At 39.3% G+C, this 12574-nt stretch overlaps 1 long non-coding RNA gene across 1 annotated transcript in view; it reads left to right on the top strand.

Annotated features, from left to right (window-relative positions):
• LOC102193372 (uncharacterized) overlaps nucleotides 1-5775 on the top strand; it is a 10422-nt gene extending 4647 nt beyond the window's left edge. Inside the window, exon 3 of the long non-coding RNA XR_311738.1 lies at nucleotides 5558-5775. This is a non-coding gene — a long non-coding RNA (uncharacterized LOC102193372). The remainder of the gene's footprint in view (nucleotides 1-5557) is intronic.
• Nucleotides 5776-12574: the final 6799 nt, after the last annotated feature.

Raw genomic sequence — 12574 nt, 5'->3', positions numbered from 1 at the left:
TTCCTCGACCAATGAGACGAGCGGTAATCTGAATTGTCATACTTGTCATAAGTGTGGTGTCAGCTCATTGGTCACAAAGCAGGAGAGGGGCTGGGAATTATGTTTTCAAACAAAGCGTTAATTCCATTAAAAGTTATAGACTACTTTTGATTCTCACTGTATTACGGGACAAAGTGCGTCCCTTATTAGCTCAATACGGGACGTGTACTTTCGATTCCGTATTTTAAGGGACGGTTGGCATTCCGTTCATCTATGTTCCCCGCTGTTTCCCATCTCCCTAATTACCTGGTGTTTACATATAGTCTTACTCTCCATTTGTTCTTTGCTGTGTTGTCCCTCTTAGTTGTGTCTCTCCGTGTTTTGTGTTTTTAATCAAGTATTATTGTTTTGTGTTTTGTTAGGGCTTACAATAAAGCTGTTTTTGAGTTTTGCGCCTCGACTTCCAAGTCTTGCAGTTGGAAAGCAAATGTTAGTTCCATCAGCCTCAGCTATGCTTTGTGTTGGTTCCAACACCATGTAGTAGTCAATGTTAGCATGCTAAACATCATCACATGTTAGCATATTAGCATACTAAACATCATCACATGAGTACAGTGCAACTGCTGTGGTTACTAAAGCCTCCTTTAGTATGAGTTCCTGCAACATACTAAAATTAACTTCAATTTGTTTTAAAAAGCTAAAGCTTCACTTAACTTTACCTCTATTAATAGATAAAAATAAATGATCAAAGATCAGTAGGAAAAATTGGCCTTGTCATTTAAATTTGAATATTTCTCTGAAGTATAGAGTCATGAGAAAGTACCCCCACTTTCAATTGTAATGTTTTATGTGTTAGGACATAATAAAGATAACCTAGTCCTTAGAAGGTCATGTAATTAGTGAAATACAATCTCAGATTGTGCTCTATAAAAGCACAAGTTTTGCTAGCTTGGTCAGTAGCATTCAGGTGTATGGTAGCACAATGCCAATGAGGAAAGACACCAGTAAAGATCTTAGAGAAGCAATTGTTGCTACAGTAAGAAAGAATATTCATGAGTGGAACACATTCAAGACAGTTGGCAATCTGCCCAGGAGTAGAAATCCCTGCAAATTCGGCCTTGACTCAAGGTCAGCTTGTCCAATGCTCAGAAAAACTGCAAAAAACCCAAGAGCTAAATCATAGACCCTACAGGCCTCTGTTAGCATGTTAATGTTAAAGTTCATGACAATAACATTAGAAGGTTTGGAAGCGTTGCCAGAAGAGAACCCTCTCCTTTAAAAAAAATATGGCAGCACAGGTTAAGTTTGCAAAGCTGCCTTCGACCAAACCACAGGACTTATGGAGCAATGTCCTTTGGACTGATGAGACCAAAGTGGAGATATTTGGCCAGTACACACCACACCACATTTGCAGAAAATCGAACACAGCACGGGTCATCATAAGGACACTGATTTCAAAACAGCAAATCATACAAAAGAATAAGTGAAAAAGACAATATTTAAGATGTCTCAATGGCCCAGTCAAAGTCCAAATCTTAACCAGATTGAATGAAAGAATAAATGAATGACTGCAAACCTCAATGAATGGAAGCAACATAGTAAAGAAGAGTGGGACAAAATTGCTCCACAATGATGTGAGCTACTGATGAAGTCATTACTTCAAGTTATTGTTGTTCAGGGTGCCTCTACTTCCTATTGTATCATGCAATCCCTTTAGTTTTTCACACATTTCTGCATTCTTCATTCTTAGATACGTTTTTGTTGACTACATTATGACAGAGTAATACACGATGTGATGTTGTTCATCTGAGGTTGTATTTACCTACTTTTAAGACCTGAAAGAAAACTGTATATGTAAATATTTTTTAATTTTGTTCTCCCATTTAGAACAAAAGAAATATCTCGTATTTTCGTACCTTGATAATATGTAGCTCTCAGTTTCAGATAGTATACCAAAGTTACAAAGTTGTGATCCACTGGCGTGTAATTTTCTTGTCTGAAAATAAGATCACACCTGTGTACTCTATGCATACATTTCTTCCTAACTCTACCTGTGGTATGTGTCATGGTCCCTGTGCCTCCCTGGCCAGCCCAGTGTGGCCACAAGTGTTTGTTGTTTTTCTCTCTCTCCTACCTGTCTGCCTGGGTGGAGCTCTGATTGGGCTCCTGCCCTTGACCCACGCACCTGCAGCTGATCTCGAGTGAATTGCAGTTCGCCTCTTCTTAAGGCTGGGGCTCTGAGCTATTGGTCGCTGGAATATTGAGTAACCCTCGTCAGTATTGCCTGGCTTCATTGTGAATCAGTTGTTCCCGTGCTTGCCGCCTACTTACCCTCGTCTATGTTTGTAGATTTATCTGGACCCGCCCGTTTCGACTCCTGGACCCCGTGAGTGTGAGTGGGTTGCTCGTGTGAGGAGTGTTTGGACAAGGAGCGGAGCCAGTGTGAAAAAGTGTGTTTCCCCGGCCTATTGATCCCCGGGACCCTGGTGTCCCCCCCTTCACGTGTACATAGCGCACCGGAGTGATTAATAAAGTCTGTGCCTGAGTCCGCCCATCACCGTGACAGTATGCACATTTTAATTACATTTCATGTAACTACATTTGTGTGTTCTGATTTCAGAAATCCTAAACTACAGAAAGATAATGATTAAACTGCTAAAGACAACTAACAGATGTGCATGATTCTTTCTTTTGCGTCATTTCCAGAGGTTGGAATAACAATAATTTTTCCACTCCTGCCAGCAGCACAAATACATGGATTTCTTTTCTGCTGAGCCAACTCACAATAAATGAATAGTACTTGGCAAGATTGAGAATAAAAACACAGACATGATCTTTGAAAGTATGTTTTGGTAAATTAAACAAGGCATGAAAGTGTTCACATTTACAGCCTTTTACCGTAATCTTGTGTTGAATACCTCATAGGGAGGAGACTGCCAGTATGCATTTGGACATACTGAGTAAGGTTTCTATCAACCCTTAATCCCTGTGAAAACATTTCAGGAAGAAACTTTACTGTTAAGAATTATTCTGTGCTTTTTAAAATTCTTCCGTTAGTCTTTGTAACAGAGATCCATGTCTTGCAGTTCTCAATCCATCCTCTGGATGGCTATACTCACCCAGAGATGAGCGGTTTCCCCGTTTGTTTTGACTCTCGGCACAGTGTAAAATTCTTCCCCTGTTATGAATTTTCTTTCGAGCTTTAAATCTTCTATGAAACACAACATCGCAGCATTTAAGTCCTTGAATTTTTAAAGGGTCTTATTTGTGAATTACAATAAACTACATTTCAAACAACTGTGTGGTGTTTTCCAGGTATTTACTGTAGTTAGTTTGAATGTATTTCACTTTAACCTGCTATTGGGATTTTTTACCTTTTATGCACACTATTCTTATGTTATGCTATAAAATAAATCAATTATCTCTGCAAGAGGATATACATTTTAAACAAAAAAACATAGCAACTATGTAACAACCTAGCAATTTACTATTCCTAGATAAATCTCACTTTTTATACTTATCAGGTCCAACTAATCCCAGCTACATAGGATACATTTTATCCCAAACCAGAGTTCATGTGTCACCAGGTTAACTTTTCTATGGCACTCGTTTCTTTTTCTAAACATCTGTGTTAACATCTTTTTGTAATTGTGCAAGTTTAGGAACTAATTTCAGTGTCTAATGTATTGAAATTTAAATCTTTACATGTGACTTTTAGTCTTTATTGAAGGCAAGAGTAAAATTACTTTATGGTTCACTATTGTAAAGACAAGAATAATGCCACACATTTACTTTCCAGGCATTTTCTTCTGTATATGATTATCCAAAGCTACTGATATAAAGAAAAATGTGTAATACCAGACAATAAATAAATAAATAAATAAATCCCTATCTACCATCTCTTGCCTGTGGTTACCAATTCAATTTACTCCATTACAACTGAAAGGAGCCAAAGTGCATCCACCAACCTACTTCCCTATCATGGATGAGGCACTGCTCTATTTCCCAAGGCTATGCGTGACACACAAATTTAACTGTGAATCTCTAGCTCCAATCAGAAGGTCAGTCAGAGACTTGTTTGGTCATTTAGTAGTTGCAGAGGCCCTTGTGCAAAAGCACGTCACTCCTATTAGTCTTTTTGATACTGTAACAACCCACAAGGCAGGACGAGTGGATGACTTCATCTGGAATTTGCTGGCGTTGTTCTTTCAGGCTTAAAAATAGAAATAAAATTAAATTCTTGATATTTTTAGGAGCTGGATTCTTAAACGCCACTGATACACCTTGTGAAACAAGAGTTAGAAATCACAACCCATTCATTCATCAATCACCAACAGAGAAACAAGTGTAGTTTAATATCCTGCACATATGAATATGTTGCTGAAATAACTAATCAAAACTACGCAATGCTTACAGTTTGGACACTGGATTGACAAAAACACAACACAATACTCCATCAAAATTTTATTTCAGCTATATTTAACAAGGCACAACATTTAACAGGGAACATTCACGTTACTACAAGGAAGCTTCTAGAGGTTTTGAAAGGAAAAGAAATAGAAAAGTGTCAAAGGAGTAGAAGGGTGCAAAAAGTTGATCACTGTCATAACCATAAGGGACAAGCTCATCAGCATAACATCATTTAACATGTGCTCCTAATTGTAATTGCTCATGATACCGTAAAGAATGCCTCGTGCACCCTCGTGTGCTATATGCAGGCATAAAAACGCTCCCCAAGCGATGAAGTCACATGGCCAGTGAAGTGCACAGAAAGTGCCTCGGGTTTTGATGTATAAAAAGTACATTGTGAAGGCTTGTGGCATTGGCAGGATAAATAATCATGTTTATGTAACACATAGAACGTCAAAGCCTTGGAGCTACACAACAATTTCCTCTTAGCTTATTTAGTCACTATTTACATCCTGTTAATGCAGTTTCTGGGGTTACATTTTAAAATGTATGTCTCAATGAGAAAATGCCATCCTATTAGTTCCTTCTACGATAGTACACCACTGTACGGTAGCATGAAAATATGAGGAAGGCATAGATGCACTTGGAATACACTGAAAGTGTACAAAGGATCAGACAGTCATAAATGCCTTACCCAATCATGTTGTATTTCTCTATGCACTTTCATAAACAACTGACTGGGCAGAGACGATAAAAAATCATTGAACGTGTACAACACAGTCTACATAGGAATGTATGAAGACAGCATCTGTTGTAAGATTCTTCTAGTAACATATATAAGTGCCAACATATGTAAAAGAAATAATGCATTTTTGGATTGCATGACAAAGAAAAAGCAAAAGTGTTCCACATTAATGAGATATGACAGATCTAAGTGGGAATTTTTTGGTTTTTTTTGTCAAATCTGACAAAGTAAGACAAGTTGCTACGTGGATTACACTGCCTGGTGTGTCTAAACTGGCACACTATAAGATTTTTCCCAGAAAGAAATTTGATATTAAAGCTCACTTTGGAAAGTGGAGCTTTACCAGACTGATGAATAAAGCTGGTGTCTCTTTCTTGCTGTTTCTTACTGTAATAAGATTCTTTCCGATCTGATTTTTCTCAGGTTGCAGACATGTGTTGTGCCACATCCTGCATTAAGCTTCTAAAATTCTTCCAATTTAAAAAGGTAAGTTCTTCTGTTTCGAACCAATCAAAAGCCACACCTTGCTTAGGTTCTTAAAGCAACTCAATGCAATCAATATACAGTGTCCTCATTTCAAAACTCACAGGGAAGATATGCAATAATTTATCAGAAAGAAAAAAGGGCGATTTCTGCTTCAGATGCCAGAATCCAGTGCAGATACTTTTTGGGGTAAGGGCTTCCTGGCTACTGCCTTAGGAACAGCAAGCCCAGACCGCAAAAAGACCCACAAAGGACAGTTTTGATCCTTTGTTCCCTATGAGAATGTCCACAGCACCTAGAGAAAGACATAAAAACCCAAATATGAGAGAAGACACATCTCCCTCAAAAAGTGCAGTTTCTGCATAGTAACCAAAAAATCTTTCTAATTGTTCTTTTAATTGTCTTGGAATATTGTGCAGAAAGCAGAACAACTGTGGGTTTGTGTCCACTAACAATAAACTGTGAATTGTTGATTTTAGACTTGCATTTCAGAATTGACTTTAACACTCCACGGTGTGGATAAGCAAACAGCAGTTAGCAGTTTCAGTCATCATGGTCGGGAAGACCACTGCTCGCACGCTCTCTGTTTAACAAGTCTTGGTCAAAATGCAGACTGACGAAGAAATGGTTTGGATGTCGTGAATTTATAAAACATGTGTTCGTGTTTTTAAAGGTGGTTGAAGTAAAAAGCCCTGAATGATGGAAAATGACAAAGAATATGACAAAATGTAGAGTCGATGTCTTCCACATTAGTAAAGCATACAGGGAGATAGAGCTGAAATAAGCCATTCTAGTCTAGCTCTACATTTCTGTATCAGCTTGATCAAATGTTAAACTACTAGCTGAATTTGCCTATTGGTCAGTTCTTAATCTAATCTCTTCTGCTTTGGTAGCAACACAGTGTACAACCAACACTAACATGACTACATTTAAGAGGGTAAGATTCAGTGTATAACTGGATATTTAATGTATGATTTCTTTTTAAATAGGTAGCTGGAGATCTTGATAGATGCAGAATCCTAAGCATGCAAAGGTTATGGATTTCCACTGTGGAAATTTTATACTGCCAGGTTTAGAGTTTAATAGAGTTTAATTTAAAGAAAATTAAGTAGCTATCTTTTTTTTAATTTTAACATAAACCAGGGGACCAAGGCGCTCTGGTAAAAATAAAAATACAAGTTCTATATAGGGATGCACCGATACCGATACTGTAAAATGTGTGTGTACTCATACCCGTAAAAGTTAACCGATACCATGAACCGATACTAACTTATTTCATTAATCAGAGGGTGACTTGTCATTTTTGTTGTAGTTTTTTAGATTGGCCACTAGGGGGACATCCCGCGCTAAACAGGCACAGGGTTAGACGAGTCAGACTGGCAGCTCCAGATAAAAAAAGAGAAACTGGAGGCTGCTGTAGCTAGGCTAAACAAAATGTCAGCAGTGTGGACCGGAACAGCCAACTTTAACTCAGGTTTTGGAAAAGCGATGAAAAATGTCAAGAGAAAATCCACGGGCAGTTAAAATAACAGAGGCTCTGACTCATTTTATCGCTCTGGATGACCAGCCAATGCCAGTCGTGGAAAACATAGGATTCTTCTCAGCATACTCGAGCTGCGATATGAAATTCCCAGCCGCCCACACATCAGGGAGATAATGGTGCCAAAACTTTCTAAAGAGGTAAAGACAAGCAGTGTGTGCGCGATGTCAGTCTTTGATTTAACGGCACAGTGGACTGATGATCCACAGACAGATGGGGAGTTCGTTCGTCAATGCCAAATACTTTCGTTATTTTGTTTGTTTGTTTACAATATGGACACTCTGCAACAATTTAAACGTTTATTTTATTCTCAAACCTAATTTGTATTTAGTTTATTCCAAACAGAAGTGTTTATTTATTATTCCGAAAGCTCGAGACAGTGCCAATAGTTCAGTGATATTTTGTTAAATTACAATGTGGAGACTGCAATAATTTAACAGAAGTGCTTATTTTTCACTTGAAATATTTTTGTGGTCATTTTTACTAAGATATTATTTATTATCGGCAGAGAATAAAATAAAACCTGTCTTCCAATTCATTGCGTGTGTGTGTGTGCGTGTGTGTGTGGGTAGTAGAAGTATCGGTTTTTGTACTCTGTACCGGCAAGTACTCAGATCCAAGTATCGGTATCGTATCGGTTTGAAAAAATTGGTATCGTTGCATCCCTAGTTCTATATATATCCTCCTCAATAGATAGATAGATAGATAGATAGATAGATAGATAGATAGATAGATAGATAGATAGATAGATAGATAGATACGTTAAAACTATATGTATGTATTTATGTACAACCAGAAGCTTTATATGGCTTTAGGAATGAAACAAAAGGGTTGATCACAAGGGTTGATCTTCTTCTAATAACACACAGTCTCTCCCTTATTCTATCAGCAAAAGATCAAAAAGAAGTAGCTGTAATTTTTCCTCAGATGGAGATGACAGATGGAGAAAGGTTCAATATTATGCAAACTTTAAGTTGAGAATTCCTGATGGCACTGCAAGAGACGAAAAATTAAATGAGCTTTTGACACCACCCCTTCACTTCAGTGCAAGCAGGGCAACGTGGCACCCCAGTGGCTGAAAATTAGGTTGTCATTCACACAGATGTCGCAACGGACAGGAACTGTAATTGTGGACCTGGCGTGGTCTTTGATGTTCTTGGTGCATTTTCAAAGAGCAACATTGTCACCGCTTAGTGATGATGAAACTGGTGTGCAACCATCTTGTACTCCACTAATTCTTTAGCCCTCTGGCCAAAAAGGACACGGGTCGGCATATTTGCTTGGTTCTTTCACCTGATAAGTCAAGTCTTCATTGTTGGCCTTCAGCGCCACATAACTTTTGACTAATCTCAGCTGGACACTAGTGAGCTTACATAGTCCCGTCCTTCAGGGAACAATGGGATCTCTTTTTCCTCAAACTAATCCCACTATCTCCACATTCAAGATCTTCAGCTTTCGATAATCCTGCACATGCCTTTCCAGGAAATGAAAACATTCACGTTTTCCTTATATTTAGAGCAAAAAGTTCAGTGAACATCGCTTTCTTTTGAGTTTGGTTTCTCAAAACAAAGGTCAGCGTTTATATAGCCGCCCACTAAGAGAATGTCTGAAGTGAACATTGTTATGTAGCCTGATCATAACGACTACAGTCTAGTTTTGAGAAAAGTTTATTGTTTAACATTACATTTCTGTCACACGCAGAAACAATAATAGCTCTTTTCTATCCCATGTGACTCACAGAAAAATGACCATCACTAATAAATCTCTGATTCAGCTTCAATCAGCTGCAAATGTGTCAAACCTCTCAGACCAAACTACCTTAACAAACTATCAAAAAGCTCTAAAAGGCTAAATTAGACAAATAAACCTCAGAGATATAAAAAACCTATATGAAATATAATACAGCAGCCACCATATTATATCAGTATGCCTTACTATGTGAAGGCGACAGTGGTAAAAGTAATAATTTAGCTGCATTTTTTTGTACAGTGGTATTCAGGTACACAGGTAGCTGATTTAAATATGCCACACCCTTTTTGAAACTAAACAACTACCTGCATAGCCACCACCTGCTGAAACTCATAACTGCTCCTGCTGAAGGCTACAGATAACGTGGTGCAACAGGGCTAATCGCATAAACTTTTTATATACAGTCTCTTGGTCAACGTTTGGTTTGATCCTCTGGTTTTCAACATTTACTAACAACAAAATACAATGAAATGCTGTTTCACACCGTTTTTGTTTAACACTAGTCTTGAAAAAAAAGCTTCATGCTGTAGTCAGTTTCATTACCTATAAACACAGTGAGACTTTAGTTTAAAAAAGTAAGAAATAATATAAACACAATATGAACAATTCACACAGCTCAAATCATGCAGACAGCATTGCCAGTTTCATGAATGTAGCAACAACAATAAGAGTAATAATAATAATAATAATAATAATAATAATAATAATAATAATAATAATAATGATGATGATGATGATGATAATAATAGTAGTAGTAATAATAATAGTCATAATAATGCATATTCATCAAAGACTATGGGAAATATTTTGAAGATGTGCATGCAATGATCGGTACAGGAAATATTCTTGGATGTGCAGCATGAAAAAATGATCTGAAATAAAGATCCACCTCAAATCTAGAAAAAACAAAGAGAAAGTCTAGTGAGACAGTCCACACAAGCTAAACTATGAGTCTAACTCCATAGACCATAAAATTTCACGCTCCAGTAAAGAACAAGTTCATAAAAAAGGGGGTGGGGGTGCTTTAAAAACGACTTTTGTGGTGTGTACTGAGAAGGCACGAACAGCACACGACCACATCTGGACGACAGGGCCTTTGCCTATGGGTGTTACATCAAGCCCAGGGCGGATAGGGACCAGCACACTGGACCATCTGCACACGTAGGCATCTGCCACACTTACCTCACCACATGCGTCATATGTGAGGGGGGGGGGGGGGAGTGTCACAGTTTCTGCTCTTCTCTAAATATATCTTACTTTCTCCCAACTAATCTCATATACGATTGAAAGCGATGGAAGATAGGGGGTTCTGATCGTTTACTTACTTAATGAATGCAACGATGATGGCTTCACTGGGCTCCATTCATCTCATTTTCGTAGTGTCGGTTGCGCAGGCCCTCAGCCACTTTAGGATCTCCTTCTTAACAAAAGTTGCAGAGGCAAGCCGACCTTTACAGCAAAGAATGACTAGTCCAGTGTTCACAGAAACAACAACAAAACCCCACAGCGCCTAAAAACGATGGGTGAAAGAAGAGCGCTCTCCGTGGTCCTGAAATGTACAAGTGATCTATCCATGGTGCTGAAACCAGCTCTTCCCCGCGTGGTGAACGCCCTGCACCGGAGCTCAATTTGTGGAAAGACTGGAAAGTGGAGTTGGTTAAAAACGAGGCTGAAAAAAACCCCCACACACCAAGGATCAAAACTATAAAAAAAAAAGAAAAAGAAAAAGAAAGAGAGAAAGAAAAAAGAAAGAAAGAAGAAAAGAAAAAGAAATTTAAAAAGGCAGGCAAACAAGAGCCAACATGTCGATTTGTAATCTGCGGGACGAACTGATCGTGCATGAACTGGCACTTGTTGCCATAACGCATTTGAAAGCCGGCAAAGTGGGCAATATTTGTATGCGTGCGCGAGCGCGTGCATCGGCGGAAAGGGAATCTTTGCTATTCCGAGCCAAAAAAAGAAGTAACGTTACTTATTCTAGGTTCCACGCGCACGACTGCCCCCCTTCCCCCCACCTACACACACACGCGCGCGGCTATGAAAAGTAGCCTCTTGGTAAACGACGATCAGCCAGCTCAATTTCTATAGATGGCTCGATCTTAATGAAATTCGCCGGAATCGTTTACATTCACTCTCCAAAACTGATGCAAGATGTTGGGTGACTGGCATTGCAATTAGACCGCTTGCAAGTATCGCATTGATCCTTTTAATGGTGTTTCCAGTGTTTGAAAGATTACGGCCAGTCGTCGGAATTGTAATTATAGATAGTAAAATGTATTTCCTCCCGGTGCACGCTCTCTGTCAGCGGTGAATATGTGCAGAATTGCTGTTGCATCGGAATAGCAGGACTGTAGACAGAGCACGTCCACCGTTGCGGTTAATGATAAAGAATTGCAATCAACTCGGTGGAAGTCAACACGAAGACACTTTTAGTTTAATATCTTTTCCACCACCCCCCAAGCCAACCCCCCACCTCTCGCTCCTATCATCACACATCAACACGTCTCCCCTCCGGAGGAAGCACCGGCCACTCACGCTTCACCATCAAACTCTAGGGAGGGGGTGGTGGTGGTGTAAATTTCTCAATGGCTCTGTACACAGCAACACAGTCGATAACCACGAAAACAGAACGGCAGGTTGTTGTTTTACTTACTTCAACAATAAGCAAAGAGGATATAATAAAATATAATAAAAATAGAATGGGCTCACCCAGTCATCACCGATCCGAGGAAGCGTGCATCATTTTTCTCTCGCCCTCCCGCCCCCCTTCTTTTTTCCCTCCAATAATCCCTGGGAATTTGAACGGCACCCATTGATATGCAGCAGTAGCCCCCCCCCCTCCCTCCATCCTTCCTCCTTCTCCTCCTCCCTCCACCCCCCTCTCGCCCTCCCTCCGTCATTTCTCTCGCCAGACGTCAGTCGCATTGCCTCCCATTCATTTTCGCTCTACATTTATTTTTATTTCTGTGCTTTTCTTAATCTTAATCCATTTTGGTCCTCCTCCCTCCTCTCCGGAAAATGCTGCAAAACCTCTAATGGAAGCCACTCAATTCCTCCAGTCTGCTTCTTGCTGGTGACCTGCATTGACGTCATTGCGTCATTAGGTTTCCCCTGGAAACACGGGAGAACCAAAAATAGAAGCACATTAATTCAGACCCCAAGCTGGGGGAGGGAGGAGGTTGGGGTAAGGGGTAGTTGGAAGGGGCTGTTTTCGACGACTATTTCGTTCAAATAATCCATATTCTGACCCTCGCTGGACACACACACACACACACACACACACACACACACACACACACACACACACACACACACACCCTTCTTTTGGCTTTCTTGTGGAGTCCCAAGATAAGAAATTAAGAATTTTTTTTTAAATGTATTTGGTCAATGCCCACCTTTTGGAAGCAACGCACTGTTTGCAGCTTTTGTCGCATTTCCAGGACACAATGCGATACACTGGGGTTATTTTCCTTTTTGATACAACCTCTGTTTTTTCTGTATAATCTTCTGCAGTGAACCTGAGAAGCTACAATAAGTAAATAAGAGAGGTCTTTACATCTACATAACGTTAAAAATCGTGTTTGTTTTATATATTTGAGGATTATTTATTTACTTAAATTTTCTCTCTCTCTCTCTCTCTCTCTCTCTCTCTCTCTCTCTCTCTCTCT

The sequence above is a fragment of the Pundamilia nyererei genome, unplaced genomic scaffold (assembly GCF_000239375.1).
Source record: "Pundamilia nyererei isolate P.nyererei 1_Seehausen unplaced genomic scaffold, PunNye1.0 scaffold00052, whole genome shotgun sequence".
NCBI lineage: Eukaryota > Metazoa > Chordata > Actinopteri > Cichliformes > Cichlidae > Pundamilia > Pundamilia nyererei.
The sequence above is the reverse complement of the archived record's forward strand: the minus strand, read 5'-3'. Positions and strand labels throughout refer to the sequence as shown.